General features: G+C 44.3%; 1 long non-coding RNA gene across 1 annotated transcript; it reads right to left on the reverse strand.

Moving 5' to 3' along the window:
* Positions 1-1,490: 1,490 nt before the first annotated feature.
* On the reverse strand, positions 1,491-17,214 carry LOC132207653 (uncharacterized). The gene is made up of 4 exons (XR_009443667.1): positions 16,988-17,214; positions 13,302-13,343; positions 8,096-8,195; positions 1,491-2,532 (listed from the first exon to the last, which is right to left on the reverse strand). It is a non-coding gene; the product is annotated as an uncharacterized LOC132207653 (long non-coding RNA).
* Positions 17,215-24,624: the final 7,410 nt, after the last annotated feature.

Consider the following 24,624-nt stretch of genomic DNA (forward strand, 5'->3'; position numbering starts at 1 on the left):
TGACACTGTCAGTCAGCCATTTGGGGGTAATCTGGATCAGGGAATCCGTATCACTACAGTACAGAGAGGTGGCCACACTCACTACTAGTTACATGTTCAAAATGCTCCAGCAGATTTGTTGAGCCTGAATTATGATCATCAATCCAAGCTGACCCTGTCCATTCCTGCCATCGGAGGTCAGTTTGATGAAATTCTCAAAAGGTGTTCGGGAGTTTGGGAGGTTCAAGCCCATAGCTCTCTGAAATTGCAACACAAGTGGATAAGACAGTGAAGAATTTTGCTTTCATAGTACACAGCATGGGGATATGGTCAACTGGGATATCTGGTTCATAAGTGGGATGAGGTTTTTTTTCCAAACATGTCAGAGCATGCACTGTTCCTACAAGAACAGCTATGGTTTCAACCATGAAATGGCCACAACTTGATCAAAAGTGACCATCAAGCAGTTTGAACCGTCAGCTGTCAAATAAATTAAGACAGAGATAAGTACATTTGCAGGAGTTTTTCCAAATTAATTTTTTTAAAGAAATCATTCATGGGATGATGACATCTCTGGATAAGAATGGCAGTTTCCTTCCCTAAAGGACATAGGTTTTTCCAACAATGATAATGGATTCACGGTCATCATCAGATTCTTATTTCCAGATGGATTCAAACCTAGGTCCCCCAAACGGTATCTCAGTTTCTAGTGAGTAATGGACTGAAAGCTAAATAGGAAATACATACTAGAAATCATACAGTGTCTTGGTTTATGTATTCACCATGAGATCCATCACTGCTATAGACAGCAAGTAAAGTGCTGAAGAGATTGCATCTCCCCCCTCCCCCGCCCTAACAGAGTTACAATGGTTACCAGGTTTCATTGCCAACTGGGAAACTGCAATCAGGGATTATAGGACATGACTCATCCCAATCCTTTGTTTGATTTTTAATCCACAAAATGAAAGATTACATTGCTTCCAATAAACAAGTGTCTGTGGAGAGCAACAGAATCCGTCATTGTAAAAGGTGTGCAGGCATAACTAAATAAAGGCGCATCGAGATCATCACAGAATTCCTATAGCATGGAAGATGGCCATTCAGTCCATACCGACCCTCCAAAGAGCACCCCACCTACTCTCACACCCTACCCTATCCCTGCATTTTGCACACCTGACACTATGGGCAATTTAGCATAGTCAATCTACATAATTTGCACATTTTTGGAGGTGGGAGGACACCAGAGTACCTGGAGGAACCTCACGCAGGCAGGGGTTGGGTAAAGCACTCCTCCTACGTTTGGTGAGGGCTTGATGGGCTAAATGTTCTGCTTGCACACGGGGGCTTCTACGGTCACCTCACTCACTCCATTCAGAAATTTGCTGGTAGTTAACCAGTCCTGATGAACTGGGAAATCCCTTTTCACATACTGCACGGGTGAATAGTCTTCAGTCAGTGTGAATGTGTCGATGTGTCGTGACAACGTGGCTATTTCCAAACTCTACCTTACACAACTGTTACAAACATTTTATTCACAATACCAGCACCTTTAATTGAGCAGGGATCAGTAACATCTGTACAAACAGCCCAAAGTCATGGTTCATTTGACAGTGAGAGTGACAGCAAAGTGCTTCAACTGTGGTTCTCTGAACTCGCTGGTGTGGTACCAGTTTGGATGACAGAGTGAATCCCTTCCCACTCTGAGCTCATGAATGGTCTCTCCCCAGAGTGAAGTCGCTGGTGTATCAGCAGGGAATTCGAGTCAGCAAAGCCTTTTCCACACAGAACAGGTCAATGGTCTCTCTCCAGTGTGGATTCGCTGATGTATCAGCAGTTGAGGTGTCTGAGTGAATGCTTTCCCACATTCCGAGCAAGTACATGGTTTCTCTCCAGTGTGAACTCCCTGGTGTTTAAGCAGGTTTGATGACAGTGAATCACATTCCATAATCAGAGCGGGTGAATGTTTTCTCTCCAGTGTGACTCTGGTGGTCAGTTTCTAGCTGGGATGGATGAAGAAATTCCTTCCTGCAATCTGCATGTTTCCAGAGTCTCTCCCCAGTGTCACCACGCTGGTGTTAGGACATTTCAGACGAATCTTTACAGACTCTGACACACAGACAATGTGTATTTCTCCCCAATGTGAGTGCTGCTTTTTCCTTCAATGTTCAAAATCCTGAGAAAATTGGGTTGTGATAAACAAAGTGACAGTCAGACCTGGATGTGGAGCTGCTTGAATTCTCCAACTGCAGACTATACTTTCAATCAGCAACTAAGTGCAGCGAGTAAGAAACCAGACGAGCACACAGACTGTGAAACTGAGAAATTCTCTGGACATTCGTGGAGCGACACTTGGGGAATATGCTGGATTATCATTAGAACAAATTCAATTCATAGATATCCTCCATGGAAAGGATCCAGTCAATGTTTGCACAAACCTACCAAAAGAGAGGGGTGGGAGAGCCAGGGAGGAAGGACAGGCATTGTATAGATCTGTAACTCTACCTTTCGATCCTTCAAAGAAGAATAATAGTGCAGAAGTAAAGTTGTGGAAATCTGAAATGAAAATAAAAAACTGCTTAGTCAGAGTTGTACAGCACGAAACAATCCCTTTGGTCCCAGTTGTCCATGCTGACCAGATATCCTAAATTAATCTGATCCCATTTGAAAACATTTGACTCAATCCTCTAAACCCTTCCTATTTACGTACCCATGCAGATACATGTTAAATGTTGTAACTGTACCAGCTTCCACTAGTTCCTCTGGCAGCTCATTCTACACAGGCACCACCCATTTGCCCATTAAAAAAAAACAAAGTTGCTGGAAAAGCTCAGCAGGCCGAGTAGCATCTGTGGAGGAGGAAAAACAAAAAAAAAAGAGTTAGCGTTTTGGGACTGGTGACCCTTCCTCAGAACCTGAAACTCTTCTCTCTTCCACAGATGCTGCCAAACCTGCTGAGCCCTTCCAGCAACTTTTTTTTTCCCCCCCAGATTTACAGCATCTGCAGTTCTTTTGGTTCTCTTTTAAGACTTTCCCTCTCAGCTTAAGCCAGTGTTAAGAGTTCTAGTCTCCTCTAACCTGGGAAAACAAACTTGGCCATTCACCCTAGCCCACCATAATTTTATTATCCTCTATAAGGTCACCCCTCAGCCTTCAATGCTCCAGGGAAAACAGCCCCAGCATACTCAACCTCTCCCAACAGCTCAAAACTTCCACCTCTTGCAACTTCCTTGTAAATCTTTCCTGCACCCTGCCAAGTTTATCAGCATCATTCCTATAGCAGAGAGACCAGAGCTGAAGAGTATTCCAAAAGCAGCATAATCAATGTCTTGTTCAGCCTATAACAGGACCTCCAAATTCTACGCTCAATACACTGACCAATAAATGCAGCATAGCAAATATCATCTTCACTACCTCTGTACCTGCAATCCACCTTCAAGGAACTGTGCACCTGCACTCCAAGGAGTATCTGGTGTGTAACAGTCCCCAGGGCCTCATCATTAACTGTTTAAGTCCTGCCCTGATTTTCATTACCATAATGCAATCGCTCACGTTTATCTGAGCTAAACTTATTTCTGTCACTCCTCAGCCCATCAACCCAAATGATTATGTTCCCATTGTACTTGGGGGTAAACTCCTTTGCTGTCTACTACAACAATTTTAGTGTCATCTGCAAACTTACTAACCATTCCTCCAATATTCATTCCACATGATTTGTATCAATGATAAAAAAGCAGTGGACCCAGCACCAATCCTTGCAGCACACTGCTGTTCATAGTTCTCTAGACTGAAACCACATCCCTCCCCACCCCCAACCATGATCCTGTTTCCGACCTTCATGCCAGTTTTATTTGAAATAGTAACTCTCCCTGGACTCCATTTGATCTAATCTTGCTAGCCAGTCTATCATGTGGAGCTTGGGTGAATGCCTTGCTGAAGTCCATAACAGACAGTGTCCACTGCTTTGCCTTCAGCAATCTTCTTTGTCACTTCTTCAAAAAACTCAATCAAGTTAGTGAGACAAGATTCCCCACTCACAAAGCCATGCTGACTATCCGTAATCAGTCTTTGCTTCTCTAAACACATGCAAATCCTGTCCCTCAGAATCCCCTCCAGCAATTTACCCACCACTGACATCAGGCTCAACGGTCGATGGTCCTCTGGCTTTTCCTTAAAGAGTGGCAACACATTAGCCACCCGACCTTCTGGCACTTCACTAGTGTCAGTGATACAAATACCTCAGCAAGGGGCCAGCAATTACTTCCCCAGCTTCTCCCAGTGTTTGTGGGTAAGACCTGATCAGGTGCCAGGAACCAATACACCTTTATGCATTTTAAAGACATCCAGCACCTAGATCTCTGTAATATGGACACTTCTCACAACTCATTATTTATGTCTCCAAGTTCTCTAGCTTCCATATCCTTCTCTGCAGTAAATACTAATGTGAAATACTCATTCACTATCTCAGCCTGCAGTTCCACACAGACAGCCTTGTTGATCTTTAAAGGGGCCCTATTTTCTCCCTAGTTGCTTTTTTGTCCTAAATTAAGTTTCAGAATCTCTTGGGATTCCCCTTAACTCAATTTGCCAAAGATAGCTCATGTCTCCTTTTTGCCGTCCTCATTTCCCTTGAGTATACTCCTCCTGCCCTTGTACTTAAGAGGGATTGACCCAATTCCGCTGTCAATACCTGACATGCGCTGCCTTCTTTTTCTTGACCACAGCCTCAATTTCTCCAGTCAGCCAGTATCCCCGACATTTACCAGCCTTGCCCTTCACATGAACAGGAACATATTGTGTCTGGGCTCTCCTTACTTTAGTTTTGAAGGCCTCCCACTTTCCAAGCATTCCTTGACCTGCATATTACCTCTCCCGATCACCTTTTGGAAGTTCTTGCCCAATAGTGTCACAGTTGGCCTCACTCCAATTTAGAATTTTGAAATGTATATTAAATAAGTTTTATTTAAACTGATCACATCTGCCTGCATCTGGCATAGACTCCTCTAAACCTCTTATCTAGGTCCTTATTCAAATGTCTTTAAAACAATGTGACTGTACCTGTATCCGCCACCTCCTCTGAAAGTTTGTTCTACACATGGGCAACTCCGTAAAAATAAAAATATCCCTCATGTCTTTTTCAATATGTCTTTCTCCTCTCACCTTACACACATGTCCCCTTGTCTTGAAATCACCCAACCTTGGGAATAAACCTTTGGTATTCACATAATCTGTGCCCTCATGATTTTATGAAGCTCTGTAAGGTCACTCCTTAACCCCTTATGCTCCGGTGAGAAAAGTCCTAGCTTTGGCCGTCTATTTGAGAATCAAGCCCTCCATTCCTGGCAACATCCCAGCAAGTCTGTTCTGAACTGTCTCCAGTTTAACAATAATGTCCTTCCTGTAACAGGGCGACCAGAGCTGCACACAATCCCTCAAATGAAGCCAAAACAATGTCCTATACAACCTCAACATAACATCCCAACTCAGACTCAAAAGGTCTGAGCAATGAAAGCAAGTGTGCTAAACAACATAATAACCAGCCTGTCTACTTGTCTGCATAAACTTGAAAGAATTATGTATCTGAATCTCAGCATTTCTCTGTTCCACAACACGACCCTGGGTGCAACCATCAATTGTGCAAGTCCTACTTTTGTTCATTTTACCAAAATACAATATCTCACATTTAGTCAAATTGAACTTCATCCTCCACTCCTCAACTCATTGACAGAATTCATCAAGATCTCACTGTCATCTTAAATAACCTTCACTAACCACTAACTCTAGTATCATCTGCAAACTTACTAATCTTGTCCCTTAAATTCTCATCCAAATCATTAATCTAAATGAGAAACAAAAGTGGCCCCTGCACCAATTGCTGTGGAACACACTGGTCACAGACCTCCACTGAAAAATCCCCCAACACCACATTCTCTCCGACAACTAAGCCAACTCCGCTTCCAATTAGCAAGTTCTTCCTGAATCACGTGTGATCTAACTTTACTCATTAGTCTACCATGTGGAACACTGTCAAAGGGTTCACTCTCAGTCTGGGGAGGTGCTGCAAATCTGACCCAATTCCCCCGCCATTTGTCCATCATTCCTTAAAGTTAAATCCCAACTCTCTTCTGAGAATAACTGCTAAATCTGCATCCAGCTGCCATTCAGACTGTTCCAGAGCCTGGGAACTTGCTGAGTCAAACAATCTTCACATTTTCACCCTGCATTATTTGCCAATTATCTGAATGTTGTAATCTGCAGTTACCAAACATTGCTACAATGGAGAATTATCTGAGCTTCTGTTAGCTCTCTCCAAGCCAGAGACCCACCATAATTTTAATTTACTTATGGGATGTGGTCTTTGCTGCACAGACTAATACTGATTGCCCATTTTTATTCGATTTGGAGAAAGTGGTACTTTCTATTACTGCTGCACTCCATGTGCTGTTTGGATGGTAATCTGCCCAGTCACCTCAATGCCCTCCCTATTGCAGGAATCATACCTCAAATCTCACTACCCACCCGATCATGCCCTCGAGCCTCACTGCCTGCAGTAATTCAGGCATCACCCTCGAGCCTCAACACGCGTCACATCTCTGGAATCCCTCTCCAGCCTCACGACCTGCCTATCATTGGAATCCCCCTCTAGCCTCATAACTCACACCATCTATTCAGATTCCTCCAGTCTCACAAACCACCTTATCTCTAATCTCCTCCAGCCCACAAACTTCTTTAGCTCTATAATTGTCGTCAGCCTCACAAACCTCCCTTTGTCTGAGGTCTCCTCCAGACTCACAATCTTCCCCATTTCTGTAATCTCATCCAAGCTCAATTTTCCCTATTTTGGTAATCTTCTCCAGTCTCAGAACCCTTCCATTTGTGAGGCTGGACGATATTAGAGACAGGATGATACAAGAACGATATTTCTTTCCTCTAATACAATCCTTATTTTTATACAACCACTTGATGGCGGTACTTTCAATTTCCTGGGCTTCAGGCCCCAGAATTGACGTAAACCGCTTTACGTCTATACCTCACTTTTCTCCCCAAAATACTGACCAGGAGTCATTTATTCTAATATGTCATATTCTGAAATGACTTGAAATATTGCTGGGCATCTTATGTGAAGAGTCTCGGAGGTCGACAGTACAGAAAAAGGCTCTGTGACCCATCCAGCCTGGGCTGGTTAAAAACTGCCACCTAACTATTCTAATCTAATTTTCCAGCACTTGGCCCATAGACATGTCTGCATTGGCATCACAAGTGGGCATCTAAATATGCCTTAAACGCTATGAGGATCTCGGTGCCTACCACCCTCACAGACAGTGAGGCTCAGTGCCATTGTCACAGCATGATGACATCACAGACAGGAACAGAGACGAGCTGAGTCTGTGCAAACCAAAGATCCCCCACACACTGTGAAGGGCGGGAGGGTCCCTGATAGGGGGCAAAGGAGACTTAACAGAATGGTTTGTAGGAAGAGGGTTTTTGTTGCATGGTTAGGGTTTTTTTTAAAACATTATTCTTTCATGTGACTTAGGCGTTGCTGGTACATATTGAAAATATCCATCTACAATAGACAGACTCTCCTTCTCAACCTCTCCCCTCGCCTGGGGTGCAGTAATCTTCAGGCTAAACCAGCCCTATGGTCAGGTAGGACAATGGTGACTTTACCTTTGGCACAGTGATGCCACTTTGCCTCAGTGGTGTAGAGGGGAATGTTGAATGTGGTGGATGGGACACGACTCTGACACTGCTTCACCTGGATGATGTTCACTTTCTTTAATATTGTTGGGTCTGTACTCATGCAGGGAAGTGGAAAAATGTTCCAACACAATCTGGATGAGTGCCTTACACACAGGAAACAAACTGTCATTGGGGAACCAGGTGCTTGGAGAAGTTAAGATTGATCTCCTTGTAACAACGGATTTTGAGGGGACCTTTGATAGGAGGTGTTTACAAAAAATAAACATTAGAATGGTAAAACGTACACTGAGCTGGCCATAAAAAAAAAGGGCTACAGGACATATATTGAAAGTTGTAGGAAAGATCTATTGAGAGAATGGAGTAATAAGAGAGATTTTACATGGCAAATGGGAATGAGCAGGAACACAATACTCACACACAATGCGAATATCCAGGTCCTGATGAATTGAGTAATTCTGTCAGAGTTTGGTGTTACAATTATTGAGTTTCCCACCTGAAAGTCCACTTGTAATATCCTGTAACACAAATTCATAAAATCCATCACTGTCAGAGTAGAAATCCACAACATCCCCTCCTCCTGGCCGAGGGTAACTGTGCATTGTTCCTGCTGCACATTATTCCTTGTGGGAGTCAGCAGCTGATTCGAGGGATTTCTATTTGGGTTTCTAGGAATTTCCACATTGGGGCTTCATGTCACTGAACAGAACAACAGGTGTTTGACACAAGGCAAAGAATGGCCAAGATTTAGTGAGATGCAGGCAGCAGGATTTGCTTCCTTTTCTTTCCTTCTGTGCTGCTGCACAGCAAAAATGAGACATCAGCTTTTCCGGCCCAATGCAACTTGATGAACAAGTTGTCTCGATTCTGAGAAATGGGCAGTAAGCTTCTCCCAGTCATTTGAAAAAACGCCCCTGAAAAAGGCAGCAATTACATATGTGTCATGTTGCCCAGTGCTCCCAACAAAAAGATGAGAAGAATGAGGGAGGATCTCATAAAAAGGGATAACAGTCAAGTTCCATGAGGGTTAGAGTTTATGGAGAGATATTGATAAATGGGCGACAAGTCGGCAAATGGAGTATAATTTGGGAAAACGAGAAGTTGCTATTTTTTGAGGACATGACCAAAGAACAGTGTTATTTAAAAATGTAAAAACTGTGGAAAACTGCAACACAAAAGGGATTCAGGAATAATTGTGCAGGAAGCATGAAGCGAGCACACAGTTGCAACAGGTAATCGGGAAGGGTCATGGGATGTTATCCTTATGTCAAGGTGTTTGCAGTAGAAGAGTTTGGAATACATGTCTTAGGACAAATGTACAACTTGCTGGCAAGACCACATCTGGAAGAATGCGAGCAGCTTTTTTGGTCCACTTATTCGAGCAAGTATATAACTTCACTGGAGGCATTTCAAAGAAGATGAACTAAGATGATCATTGGTTTGGAGGGATTATGTTTTAAGCTAAGACTAAACAGGTATGGAATATACTAACTAGATTTTTTTGAAGAATGAGAGATGTTCTAATTAAAAATAGAGGATTCTCAAGGGAGTTGACAGGATAAATGCTGAGGAAATATTTCTCATCGTGGGAGCAGATTCTTGATAAGGCAGAGAAGAGAGGGTTCTCTTTTGGAATTGTCAAGCTTAAGGCAACACAGACATGGGTAAGGGGTTTCAGTCGCGAATGAGCTGGAGTGAGGTGGAGAGAAGGAGCATTTTAGAGATTGAAATTTCTGGCATTTGTGATTGAAATGTATGGTAAGATGTTCATCTTGAGACCAGATGTGAGAGCATTATTGAGAAGGGTGCAGTTCAGCCTCAGACAGTTCCCAATGAGAGGGATGGATTCAGTACAACAGTAAGGAAAAATAATTTGTAATAATAACTGAAGGCAATGTGTTTTACTATCACAAAGTGTTATTGGACGAAATTTCAGCTAATCAAGTAGTGGAAGCATGATAAGCAGTTTTATAATTGAGTAACAGTGGAGCAAAGTGATGGAGACGAGTTAGATCTGAACATTGTAGAATACATGTGAAAGTTAACAGTGCTTGTGGAAGATCTCACCTCCTGGAAGTATGTTGGTGAGAAACAGCATGGGCCAAGGATAGATCCTTGAGAGACATTTACTACATGGATTTCAGACAGGAAAGAGAGATGGAGTGGGATTTTCCAATGACGGTGAGGTCGAACATTGGTTTTAAACAGAATGGGTGAGAAGGACATAACCAGAAAAGAGAAACAGACAGAACAAGTAACAATATCTGTGAATTGGCATGGGGGAAGAGGCAGGGAGGAGGAGGAGGAGAAATAAGAGTTGGAATATTTGTAGTTTAGTGAGAATAGGGCAAAGGGTTAAGATGAGTTCTGATAAGGCTTGACATGAAACTGGACAAAGATGCAAGTTTAAGCCTAAAACGAGGAGCAACATGCTAGGCAATTTGGTTTGGTGGGCTTGGGGAAGAGAGAGGGAAGCAGCAGAGGCAGCTGATTGGATTGTCTCAATCTTAGTGACATAGAAACTGCATGTGTCTCCTTCACTTGCTGTTGGAGCAGAGGATGGAGGAGACAGGATAATGGACGGTGTTTTGCAAAGAAACAATGCCTGTGTTAGTGATATTTAAAAATGAGTGAACAAACCTGATGACTAACTTTTATCCAGAATGTTAAAATGTACAACAGAAGTCCAGGTTCAAATCCTATCTCAGCAGATGGTGGAATTTGAATTCAATAAAAAAAAACTGGAAGAATCAACTGGTTGCCATGGCAACAATTGCTGATGACAGTGAAAAAAAAATCTAATGTCCTTCGGGGAAAGAAATTTGCCAACCTCAGCAAGCCACTCAGTTGCAAATCACTGCAAAGTTTCAACAAAGGAATGAAGCTGGGTGACCCATTTGGCATCTACCAGGGAACTAGGAAAGACAACTGCAGAATCAGCCCTATCGGCCCCCCAAACTCCTGCTTAATAATATCTGGGGGCTAGTGGCAAAATTTGGAGAGCCGCTTCAAAGACGAGTCAAGGAACAGTGTCAGACTCATGGAAACATACCTGGCAAACAATGACACACACCACTATCATTGTCCTTAGTGAAGCCCTGTCCCAGCAGACGTGACAGCACAGTGCTATTCTGACCAGATTATTTGACCTGGGAGTACTCAACTTTGACTCTGACGCCTGGAAGTCTCACGGCTCCTGCTGATTACCATGTACCATCCTCCCTTGGTTGATAAATCAGCAGTAGTATTATCACTAGATTATTAATCCAGAGACCCAGGTAACATTCTGGGGACCTGGGTTCACATCCTGCCATGGCAGATGGTGAAACATGAATTAAATAATGATCTGGAACTAAGATTCTCATGATGACCATGAAACCATTGCCAATTATCAGGAAAGACCCATCTGGTTCACTTATGCCCTTTCCGGAAATGTGCCATCCTTACCTGGTCTGGATGACATGTGACTCCAAACCCATAGTGATGTGCTTGACTCTTAACTGCCTTCCAGGTTATAAACGCTGGTCCAGCCAGCGATTTCCACATCCCAAGAGGGAATTTTAAGAAACAAAAAACTCCATCATGTTGAACAGCACTTGGAGAAAGCACTGCGAGTGTGAATAGCACTAAGTGTACTCAATGTCCACATCAGGAGTAGTTTGCAGGAGGATTACCAATCAGGCTGGTCGGGTCCTGAAGGACAAAGCTGCTTGGCTGGGACTGCAGCAGGTGCGGACGCACCAAACGGGGAAAATATAGCTGATCTCATCATCACCAATTTCCCAGCTGCAGAGGCATCTGTCCATGACAGGATTGTTAACAGCAACCACCGCACAGTCCTGTGGAGACAAAGCCTCATCTTAAACTTGAGAATACCCCCCATTGCGTTGGGTGGCACTAACTTCGGCGAAAAGGGACAGACTTGGAACAGTCACAGGAGCTCAAAACCAGATATCTATGAGGCTTTGAGAGAGACTGCAACAGTAGCAGACCTTCTCCAGCACAATCTGTAACCTCATGGCCCAGCATATCCTACAGACACCCATTGCCATTGATCCAGGGGACCAACACTGCTTGAACGGAGAGTATTGGAGGGCATGCCAAGGGCAGCACCAGGCATACCTAAAAAATAAGGTGCCAACCTGGTAAAACCACCAAACAGGACTATCTGCATGCCAAATAGCATAAGCAGCAAGAGTTAGAGCTAAGCCACCCCATAACCAATAGATCAGATGCAAGCTCTGCAGTTCTGCCACACCCAGTCGTGAATGGTGATGGACAATTAAACAACTCACTGGAGGAAGAATGCCAAAAATCCCCATCTTTACCCGACACAGGAGCCCAACCTATCCATGCAAAAGACAAGTCTGCAGCAATCTTCAGCCAGAAGTGCCAACTGGATGATCCATCTCAGCCTTCTCCAGAGGTCCCCAACATCAGAGATGTGAGTTTTCATCCAATTTGATTCATTTCACATAATATTAAAGAAATGAATGAACAGTGCAAAGGTTATGGGCCCTGGCAACACTCTGGCAATAGTAGCGATGACTAGTGCTCTAGAGCTTGCTAGCATCCAAGCCAAACTATTTCAGTCCTGCTACAGCGCTGGCATCTACTAACAATTTGGGAAACTGCCCGGGTCTGTTCAGCACAGAAACATTGAAAATCGAACCCGACCAATTTCCCCTCAAGCAATCTACTCTCTATCATCAGTAAAGCGATGGAAGGTGTTGTCACAGCAGTATTAAGCAGCACTTACTCAGCAGTAACCTGCTCAGTGACACCCAGTTTGGGCCATGGTGGGCACTCGGTTCCTGATCTTATTACAGACTTGATCCGCAAATTCACAAGCAGCTGAATTCCTGAGGTGAGGTGAGGGTAAACAGCAGAGCCCTGCACAAAAAACCACTTACTTCCACTTCAGTGACAATGACTGACAGTGACACCTTAGTATCAGCTCATCTGCTGAACCTCTCATCTATTCCTGTGTTATCTCTAGGCTTAACTATCCAAACTCACCGCCAGTCGGCCTCCCACATTCAATGTCCCTGTAACCTCAAGAATACCTAAAATTCTGCTGCACACAAGTTCATTTGTACCAAGACCTGTTCACCATCACTGCTGTGCTCCCTGACCCACAAAGGCTCTTATTTATAAGCAACAATTCAAAATTCTCATCCTTGATTTAATTCCTGGCTGTGATGAGCCCTATCTCCCTGCACCAAACAACCTTCAAGACTTCGATAACTCATTTAGTTCCAGACTCCAACAATGCGTTTAATCATCCCTTCACTATTGGAGGCTGTTTCTACAGTTGCCAGGCAACATGGTCTGGAATTCCCATGATAAACCTCTTAGGTTTGCTTTCCTTGAGAGAGTCAGGAAAACCTGTAGATATGGTAACTTTTTGGTCACCTGACCTAATATGGCCTTACGTCAAAAGTTTGTTGATAATATTTGTGAAATTATAAAACATGATAGAAATACAAATAGTTTGTTGATTTGGACATACACCATTAGCTCTTCAGTATCGCTAGATGAACGATCTGTAACTTCTCAAATGGAGCATTGTGAGAGCACCTTTATCATACAAACTGAAGCAGCACACAAAAGTTAAACATCACCTTCTCCACAGGTAACAGGGCTTTGGCAACGATCGCTGGTATCTGTGGAAGGAGAAACACACAGTAATTGTTGCAGAAGTGCAAAATGAATGACACAGATAAAAACGCTGTAGAATTTGGTGGTCTGAAATGGAAGAAAAATACACTCTCTTTCTGGGAAAATATTTCCTGACTGTGAAAGATACCATTCAAAAATTAATCTGGTAAGAGAGCAGCACATGGTCAGGGGGTGGACAGCAGCGGAAAATTTATTTACAAAAAAGGTACAAGGAAATTACAGTAAAATACTACAGAGATCAAATCTATCCATCATTAGAGACTGAAGAGATTAGACACCGACAAAGGTGATCAGGGAGCACAGAAGTGAGCAAGAGCAGTGTAAGCTGCTATGATCCAACAGTCTGGGAAAAAAAATCCATAAGAAACAAACATTTCTCTTGGATAAGAGATAATAGGAACTGCAGATGCTGGAGAATCCAAGATAACAAGGTGTGGAGCTGGATGAACACAGCAGGCCAAGGAGCATCTTCGGAGCAGGAAAGCTGACGTTTTGGGCCTGGACACTTCTTCAGAAATGGGGGAGGGGAAGAGGATTCTGAACTAAATAGGGAGAGAGGGGGAAACAGATCAAAGATGGAGAGAAAAGATATTTGGAGAGGAGACAGACAAGTTAAAGAGGCGGGCATGGAGCAGGTAAAGATGAGGAGAGGTGGGGAGGTAGGGAGGTGATAGGTCAGTCCAGGGAGGACAGACAGGTCAAGGGGGTGGGATGAAGTTAGTAAGCAGGAAATAGGGGTGCAGCTTGAGGTGGGAGGAGGCGATAGGAGAGAGGAAGAACAGGTTAGGGAGGCAGGGACAAGCTGGGCTAGTTTTGGGATGCAGTTGGGGGAGGGGAGATTTTGAGGCTTCTGAAATCCACATGGACACCATTGGGCTGCAGGGTTCCCAGGCAGAATATGTGTTGCTGTTCCTGCAACCCTTGGGTGGCATCATTGTGGCATTGCAGGTGGCCCAGGATGGACATGTCATCTGAGGAATGGGATGGGGAGTTGAAATGGTTCGCGACTGGGAGGTGCAGTTGTTTCTTGCGAACTGAGCGTAGGTGTTCTGCAAAGCAGTCCCCAAGCCTCCGCTTGGTTTCCGCAATGTAGAGGAGGCCACAACGGGTACAGGGGATGCAGTATATCACTTTAGCAGATGTGCAGGTGAACATCTGCTCGATGTAGAAAGTCTTCTTGGGGCCTGGGATGGGGGGGGGGGGGGGGGGGAAGAGGGAGGAGGTGTGGAGGCAAGTGTAGCACTTCCTTTGGTTGCAGGGGAAGGTGCTGGGAGTAGTGGGGTTGGAGGGCAGTGTGGAGCGGACAAGGGAGTCACGGAGAGACTGGTCTCTCCAGAAGGCAAGCAAGGGTGGGGAGGGAAAAATGTCTTTGATGGTGAGGTCGGATTGCTGATGGCGGAAGTGTCAGAGGATGACGTGTTCGATCCGGAGATTGGTGGAGTGGTATGAGAGGATGAGGGGGATTCTTTTTCAGTTGTTATTGCAGGGACAGGGTGCGAGGGAGGAGTTGTAGAAAAATGTAGGAGACACGGTCAAGGGTGTTCTTGACCACTCCGGTGGGGAGGTGGGGAGTGGAGTTGCGGTCCTTGAAAAACAAGGGCATCATAGATGTACGGGAGTGGAATCCTGGGAGCAGATGCGGCAGAGGTGAAGCAATTGGGAATAGGAGATGGCATTTTTGCAGGACGGTGGGTGGGTGTGAGATGTTAATGTGATAACATCCCATTAATTTAAAGAAGTATAGAAATCAAAGTCTTTCATCTGCATTTGATTCCTATACAGAGACTTGGATTTATAGAAGTAAAGTCTTTTATCTACTCACATCGGTATGCAGACACTGCCCTGAAGCTTCCTGCCCAGCTAGGAATTCAGTGTAAAGCTTTTGTAACTCCTTATCTTCTCACACATCGGCATGCAGACACTGTCTTAAGTTTCCTGACTGAACTGAAATTAGAATCAATCTGTATCAAATAGGGTTAGGTGGGGAAATTTTGTAAAGGTGTGAAACCTCTAAAGCATGTCACTTCTGTCGCTGACTTAGGGGCCAGGGCACTGACTTTGTGATTTCAAGTTGCCAGTGTGTCTGGCTAGGACAATCTGTCCTGGACAACAACTCAAAATCACCTCCTGCCATGAGCAGCTACTTCACAAGCAATCGATACTATATCCTGGTCTTTTATGTTGTCGATGTAATAATTGCTTGGTATCCTGTTTTTGTCTGTTGTAGTAATTGTTTTATGTATCATGTCATTGGAGGTTGTGAAATCATTTTCTGTATCATGTCTTTTGTAAAGTATAAAAAGCAGGGACTGTCCGGGGAAAACGCCTTGTGAGACTTTGCACTGTGTGCCGGGTTGAGTACAGCGATTCTTCACAGCTTGTACTTGCTTGGTAAGAAAATGATTGGTGTTTTTCTAAACAGGTCAGTGTCTTGTTATTGCAGCACGTCCGTGAGGGTCTCCGAAAACAAACTTGACAGGTGGGAGGAGGTGTATTCTAGGTAGCTGTGGGAGTCAGTGGGCTTGAAATATATATCGGTTTTGAGATTGTTCCCCAAGATGGAAATAGAGGACCAGGAAGGTGAGAGAGGTGGTTAGAGATGGTCCAGGTGAACTTAAGGTTGGGGTGGAAGGTGTTGGTGAAGTGGGCGAACTGTTCGAGCTCCTCATAGGAGCACGAGGCAGCGCCGATACAGTCATCCATGTACTGGAGGAAGAGGTACGGAAGAGGGATTGTTCCAACAAAGAGGCAGGCAAAGCTTGGGCCCATGCAGGTACCCATGGCCACCCCCTTTGTCTGTAGGCAGTGGGACGAGTTCACCGAAGCACATAATGGCGTCAGTGGAGGGGAACTGGTCAGACCTGCAGGACAGGAAATAGCGTAGGGCTTTGAGGCCATCTGTATGGGGTATGCAGGTGCTAATGTGGTATACTGCACCGCTGCACCCGTTCTGGCCTCCTCTATATCAGGGAAACCAAGCAGAGGCTTGGGGACCACTTTACAGAACACCTACACTCAGTTCGCAATAAACAATTGCTCATCCCCACCTCCCTAACCTGCTCTTCCTCTCACCTATCCCCTCCTCCCATCTCAAGCCACACCCCCATTTCCTACTTGCTAACCTCATCCCACCCCTTTGACTTGTTGGTCCTCCATAGACTGACCCATCCCCTCCCCACCTACACTCACCTTTACCTGCTCCATCCTCACCTCTTTAACTTGTCTGTCTCCTCTCCACTTGTCTCCCCCTCTCTCCCTGTTTATTTCAGAATCCCCTTCCCCTCCCCCATTTCTGAAGGGTGTGGGCCCGAATACGTCAGTTTTCCTGTTTCTCTGATGCTGCCGGTCCTGTTGTGTTCCTCCAGCTTCACCCCCGGCCCTTTTAAAGTTTCAAAGCTGTCGCGCATGCGCCCCGCGGATCACTGCCCCCAATAAAGATGGTGACGGTCACACGGGCCTATCGCCATCTGAGGCGTTGATTTGTTTTCTGCAAACGTGAGTCTGGGAGTTTCAAATGGGTGTGTTTTCCGACGTGCACTAACTGTTTGTAAAACTTCCAAACCCATACGAATATCACTTCCCTCCAGCTTTCTACCGTTTTGCTTTCTTTACTGTGGCCTGCTCTTACCTCAATTGCACAAATCTTGGTCTCAGCGAAGGATCTAGGCCCGAAACGTCAGCTTTCCTGCTCCTCTGATGCTGCTTGACCTGCTGTGCACATCCAGCTGCACACCGTGTTATCTCGGATTCTCCAGCATCTGCAGTTCCGGTTATCTCAGCGACTCTGCACCGCACTCGTGGATGATCACGTGGTTTTCACTGATCCCGCCCTCCCTTCATTCCGATTGGGCGACATCCGTCCGGTCATGCACGGCACACCTGTGCTCCTATTGGTCGCGCACTGACATCAATCAGCCAGACTTCACTGTGAGCTGGAGGATGCGCAGTGCTTTGTGTTATTGTTAGAAGCAAATGAACGTCGTCGCAATGTTGCATTTTGAGACGAATGAGACTGAAAACTGGATCTGTCTTTTTACCTTCACAGATGCTGCCAGACCTGCTGAGCTTTTCCAGCAACTTTGTTTTTGTCCCTGATTGACGACATCCCAGTTCTTTTGTTATTTTTTAATAAGTCGCGATTGAAAAGGCTTCCGGCAGCTCAAAGCTAAAGGTACTCTTGATACCGCTCTGTCAGCCAATAGAGAAATAGCGATGAAATAAGGGTAATAAATACAGGTCTAGCAGTCCTCAGGTAAGATGTAAAGGGAATAATTATGAATATGAAGAACATCACGTGGTGAAGTGAGGTGAGTGTTGTTCATATGAACTGTGATTGGGCAGAGAGGGAGGTTAATCAAAAAAGAACAAGCAGAAAAGAGATTCTCAAGAAAGGTCTGTGCAATGGAAAGCAACGAGAATCAGAAGATAAAAGCCCAACACAAGAAAAAGTTTGAAGACCGTGGCCGCAGAAACTCCAATAAGTTGTTTCACTGCTCTACTGCCTAGTTATTGACTTAAGCAGTATAATCCACATTCAACTGTAAGTAGCTGTCTGAGTTTGTCACTGTAGTTTACTTCATAACAGATAAACTCCACACTTTGTCTCAATAAAGCTGACAGTTGGTTCACCAATTAGTTCTGCTGCCAAGTCCGTTCTTGTTTGAAAAGGGGTATAGATCACATTTAAATAGACAATGAAAAATGTCAATCCAGGCTGGGAGCAAAATTCTACTCCCTCGCCACTGACTCCATCCCTGCCCCTGGTAACTGGCAGGTAACACACTGGTCACAGTCAGGGTGCAATATTTCACCCCAAGATGAGCTTCTAACCACATTACTCACCCCCACACTCATTTTCACAAAGACCACATACAATTTCAACCTCAACAGCATCTCAGGTCATCTGCTGCTGAAACTCTCATCCATTCCTTTGCTACCTCTCGACTTAACTCCCCAAACACACTCCCGGCCGGCTTCTTAATACTACTTCCCTGAAATCTTGAACTGATCCAAAAATCTGCTGCCCATGTGTTTATTTTCACCGATTTTAACATCTTCAAGTTTTGCCATTCTGTGCTCACTAACATAAACATTTTCTCAGTGGCAAAACACCAAGATTTTGACATTCATATCCTTATTTTGAAATTTTGGCATCACACCACTTTCGTTTGATAGTCCGTCCAGCTGCAAACCCCTCTGAGATATATCTGAAGAAGGGTCACTGGACACAAAACAGTAATGCTGCTCTCTCTCTCTCCACAAGCACTGCCAGATAAGCTGAGTTTTACATCAATTTCTGCTTGTGTTACAACTTTCAAGCATCTACTGTCCTTTTGCTTTTTCCTTCAAGACATTTGTTCTCCCTGACTTCCAACCTCCTGTGGATTTCTGGTTTTAACTCCCACCATTTTCATGTTTTCAGCTCCGAAGGCCATAAGCTCTTGAATTTACTCCCTAAACATCCCTGGTTTTCAAAGTCCCCTTGTTTGTTCAGGATATTCCTTGAAACCTACTTCTTTGGCCAGTTTTGGGTCACTTGTCCTAATAAGTACCTGGTATCAAATATTGTTTTGTGACAACCTTGTGTAATATGTCAGACCATTGGATTGAATCAAATATGTGAAAACATTTAAATTGTTCTTTTGGAAAACATCACTAATCCTTCACGATCATTTGGTAACTCCTTACCTAATAGCATTGCAAGTGCGACTTCACCACATGACCTGCACTGGTTCAGAAAGGTCAAACATCAAGTTCTCCAGATGTAACTGAGGATTGGCAATAGTTACTGATACCTTTGGAGAGTGATCCAACGTTCATGTATCTGGATATGGTGAATGAATAGACAATAGGTGCTGGAGTAGGCCATTCGACCCTTCGAGCCAGCACCACCATTCATTACGATCATGGCTGATCATCCACAATCAGTATCCTGTTCCTGCCTTATCCTCATAACCCTTGATTCCACTATCTTTAAGTGCGCTATCTATCTCTTTCTTGAAAGTATCCAGAGAGTTGGCCTCCACTGCCTTCTGGGGCAGTGCATTCCATACATCCATCGCTCTCTGGGTGAAGAAGTTTTTCCTCAACTCTGCTCTAAATGGCCTACCCCTTATTTTTAAACTGTGTCTTCTGTTCTGGACTCACCCATCAGCGGAAACATGCTTCCTGCCTCCAGAGTGTCCAATCCCTTAATAATCTTATACGCCTCAATCAGATCCCCTCTCATCCTTGTAAACTCAAGTGTATACAAGCCCAGTCGCTCCAATCTTTCAACATATGATAGTCCCGGACGCCATTCCAGGAATTGAGCTCGTGAACCTACGCTGCACTCCCTGAATAGCCAGAATGTCCTTCCTCAAATTTGGAGACCAAAGCAGCACACAATACTCCAGGTGCGGTCTCACCAGGGCCCTGTACAGCTGCAGAAGGTCCTCTTTGCTCCTGTACTCAATTCCTCTTGTTATGAGGCCAGCATGCTATTAGCTTTCTTCACTGCTTGCTGTACGTGCATTCTTGCTTTCATTGACTGATGTACAAGAACACCTAGATCTCGTTGTACTTCCCTTTTACCGAACTTGACTGCATTGAGATAGTAATCTGCCTTCCTGTTCTTGCCACCAAAGTGTATAACCACACATTTATCCACATTAAACTGCATCTGCCACGTATCCGTCCACTCACCTAGCTTGTCCAACTCACCCTGTATTCTCATAACATCCTCCTCACATTTCACACTGCCACCCAATTTTGTGTCAACAGCAAATTTGCTAATATTACTTCTAATGCCTTCGTCTATATCATGAATATATATCGTAAACAGCTGCGGTCCCAGCACTGAACCTTGTGGTACCCCACTGGTCACTGCCTGCCATTCTGAAAGGGACCCGTTTATCACTACACTTTGCTTCCTGTCAGCCAGCCAATTTTCAATCCAACTCAGTATTTTGCCCCCAGTACCATGTGCCCGAATTTTATTCACCAATCTCCGATGTGGGACTTTATCAAAGGCTTTCTGAAAGTCCAGGTACACTACATCCACTGGTTCTCCCTTATCCATCTTCATATGGACATGTTGCAGAACCTGTTGGGTAAGAGAAGTTCAGAAACAGAACAGCGATGGCTTCCTTCTGACTCGAGAGGGTCTAACTTTACTTTTTAATTGAAAAATCTTCAGGTTCATTTATAGTTCTTCACGGAGTATGAATTGTTGAACTTATTCAGCTGCATGTGTACAATAAATTTCTTCAGATGTGAGGTCAAAGAAATTCAAAACTATTCCTCATCCTCCCACAGACTTTCTCTCACTGTTAAGGTGCCTACTCATGGACTTAGGGGATCCAGGTACATGATTATTTGAAGTTTACATCCCATTTAGACAGTGGTCAAACAGTCTTTTGGCACGGCAGCCTTCATTGCTCAATTGTTTCAGTTTAGGAGTTGGGAAGTCATATTGAGGTTGCACAGGATGTTGATGAGACCTCTTCTGGAATACAATGTGCGGTTTCTGTCACACAATTACAGGAGGCATATCATGAAGCTGGCGAGCGTTAAGAAGAGGTTTACCAGGATGTTGCCTGGTATGGAAGCTTTGATTTATAAAGAAAGGTTGGATAGACTTTGACTTTTCTTGCTGGTGCTTAGGAGGTTGAGAGGCGGCCTGTTAGAAGTTCATAAAATAATGAGACATGTAGATAGTATGAATTGTGGTCGTCATTTCCCAAGGATGGGAGATTTCAAGACTAGGGAATGTTTTTAAGTTGGGAGGAGATAATTTAATAAAAAAAATATGCAAGGCAGAACTTTGCAGTGACTGTGAACAAAGCAATGGCAAGTTCCAGCAGAGAAACAGGTGGCAAAGAAACAGGTGACATTGAACCAGGCATGTGAGGGCTAATGTGTTTCGTTTGCCAGTGACATTCACTGCTTCACAAAGTGGAGAACGTTGAAGTGCAGCAGCGACGGTGATTATTTTGCAGGATATTCACCTTGCAAATGGTTTTTCCGCCAGTATCCCTGATTACATCGCAATTGACAGGATGAAAGCTGCAGCAAGACGTGTGGAGCCAGTGGTGTAATTGATACGGCATCTGATTTTGAATTGGAAGTTTGGAATATTGTATCCTCTCTCACTCGAAGAGGAATGTCTGGCCAACGCTGTTTTTGTCAGGTTCCCAGCAGCTTAAGTGAATGGATTGCTGGGTTTTGGAAATTGAAAATTGAAATTAAAAGGTAAATGAGTAACTTGAGTGTGGGGCTACTTCAGCTCATTGTATATTTCATATCCCAGCTCATGGCAACAGTACCCATTGTTAGGAGAAACTGCATGTGTTCCACACAAAGCTGCCTTTTGCTGGGAAACCTTGTGTACAGCAGGAGAAGCGGGTAGAACACTGTGTGTATAAGACTGACACTGAGCCACACATTAAACGGTAAAGATAACAAGTAAAGTTGTAAACTTGCTCGCCCAGCTGGCTTGTTTTCGTTCAGACTTTTCGTCACCACGCAAGGTAACGTCATGAGTGAGACTTCCGAAGAAGCGATGTTGTTCTCCTCCACTTGAAATTTATACTGCCCGGTCTGTTCCGGCAACTTCTGTCATTTCGCATTCTGTTCTGTATGGGTTGCATATGGGGTCCAATTCTATATGTTTGCCGACTGCATTATGGATTGAGAACCATGCCTCTAGGAATTCCCATGTGTGGCTATGTTTGGATTGCACTACTACGGTTATGTTGTCCCAGTTAAACTGATGGCCTTCATTATCCGGGTGTACTGATATTAGGGAAAGTTTGTCATGTCATTTTGCTGCCGGCTGATGTTCATGTACACTGACGGCTAGTTTCCTTCCTGTCTGTCTGATATAATGTTTGTGGCAATCGTTGCACAGTATTTTGTAAACACTGTCAGTTCTGCATGTCGTGGGTATGGTGTCTTTAATCCTTGAGAATGTTTGTCGTAGCATGGCTTTGGGCTTGTGTGCTACCGTAATTCCTAGTGGTCATAGGAGTTGTCAGTTCTGATATGTTCTTGATGTGTGGCAGTGTGTCCAGTGTGTTAGGGCATAATGTGTCCTCTTCGTGTTGCTGTTTAGTCAGTACCTGTGGATGAAATTGCAGGGATAGCCATTCAAAGCAAAGATTTTGTATTGGTGTTCTTCCTCTTTCTGCATAGCTCTGGGTCATTGCAATGAGTGGTGACCCATTTAAATAGTGTCCCGACACAGCTTAGTTTGTGCACCACTGACCTGAGTTAGTTGCCAAATTAAAAATATCCGAGCCCCTCAAGGCACTGACCCGAGTTGTGATGTGCAAAGGACAACACACAAAGGAGGATCCTTGTGTGATTGATCCAATGTGATCTGTATGCCAGGGTAACAGTGAAGACTGGTCTTCAGCACCCACATTGAACCTGGCTCCACTTGGCCTCCAGTCACCTCTCACAAACTACCATGGCCCTTCACTTTTCCTGACCTCCCCTCTATTCTTGTTTTAAACTGATTGCACGCCAGGCAGTTTCAGCTGGCATTGCTGATGTGGAACTGTAACATGGAGTGAATTGATTTTGACTGATCAATGACATAATTCTCCTTCTCAAGATCAGTCAGTATTTCAGATTTATTACTTTAAATGATAACCATGAACAGGCTACGACAGTGAAGGCACTGAATAGTAATCTCTGGACCAGCAGGAAAGATCAGTTTATGGCACTCAGGACACTGTCTGATTCGGCCTTGCATTCTCCCAACCTTCTGCACATGATGCCCCTCTGCTCTGTTTCGGTTTTGTTACGTCTTGATATATAATAGTCTCCAGTTATCTATTCTTTTGCCATTTCCAATACATGAGACCCTCTTTCCATGTCTTGTGCCTGGCTGCACAGCTCAGTGGTCAGAGCACTGGTCTCAGAAACAAGTGGTTGTGAGTTCGAGCCTGTGATAGTGTTTGTACACCCCCTGCTTCAAAGGGCAAAAAGAGCCCTTTAAAAATTATCTGAAATTATAACAGTATCATTTCCTCCACAGACCAGAAATATGTGTGAATTTCCACATTGCTGTTTGTCCTTCCACTTGAGGAGGAGCATTTGGAATGGCAGGAAGCAGCTGACATCAGTGATGTTTGGCTGGAAGTCCAAGGTGAAGCAGGAAAACTGCAGGTGAGCAATGGGGGAGGAGCACAAACCCAGGGCATCCATCAAATACTTCCATTTGTTGCTGTAAATAGGTTCTAGTTTTGGAGTCTGGAATGGGACAATAGAGCCAAGTGAGTGACGTTCTGCTTTCTGGGGGTTGCTCTCTCCAAAAGCCTCTGGCACTCTCGGTGGAAGGTGTCCTTGTTAGTTTCCTTCTGTGGGTGAAAATGAGGGTCACTTCCCCGAGGGGGCATGAACACAGTCTTCCCACCTCAAACTTCAATTTTGCTTGTTGGTTCCTCAAAGTGTTGACCCAGAAACCCGCACAGCACACACTTCATTGGGGAGACAATGGCCTGAGGTTGTTATCACTGGACACTTAATCCAGAGACCCAGATAGTACTTTGGGGACTTGTGTTTGAATCCAGTTGCAGCAGACGGCGGAATTTGAATTCAATACAAACCTGGAATTAAGCGTCTAATGATGAGCATGAATCTGTTGTCCTTTAAGGGAAGTAAACTGCCATTCTTGCTTACATGTAACTCCTGACCCACAGCAATGTGGTTGACTCTTAACTGCTCTCTGGTCATTTAGGAATTGGTAATAAATGTTACCCTAGCCAGTGATGCCCTCATCCCGTGAATGAATTTAAAAAGTACGTCAGGAATTCCTCCTGTATGCAATGATAACTGATTTGCTTTGCCCAATCTTTATGCAGACTGAAGTCACCTGACTCTTGAAGTCAGTGACCTTTCATCATAGTTAGAGCTCTCCCTTTCTGCTGGTGTCTTCAATTTCCTTTTTAGTGCCTTCTGCTAAAATTACCACTGGAGTTGACTGGGGTGTATGTACATCGACCACTGTCAATTTCTGTCCCTTGACGTTTCTAAACTGTACCCAGACTCCATTTCACCAGAACTAATATCCATTGTCATTACCATATTAATTTTATTCCGTAACCAGCAATGCTAACCTACCTCCTCCTTCTTGTCAGTCCTTCCAAGAAACTGAATATGCCTGGAGCCCAGCTTCAGACATTGTAGATATTTTGGTTTCTGATTTACCAAAACATCCTGGATTCTGGAAAAGTCTGAGTTCAGTAGAAATTAGCAGTTGTAACACTGCTATGTAAG

This window comes from Stegostoma tigrinum, unplaced genomic scaffold (assembly GCF_030684315.1).
Source record: "Stegostoma tigrinum isolate sSteTig4 unplaced genomic scaffold, sSteTig4.hap1 scaffold_118, whole genome shotgun sequence".
Taxonomy (NCBI): Eukaryota; Metazoa; Chordata; class Chondrichthyes; order Orectolobiformes; family Stegostomatidae; genus Stegostoma; species Stegostoma tigrinum.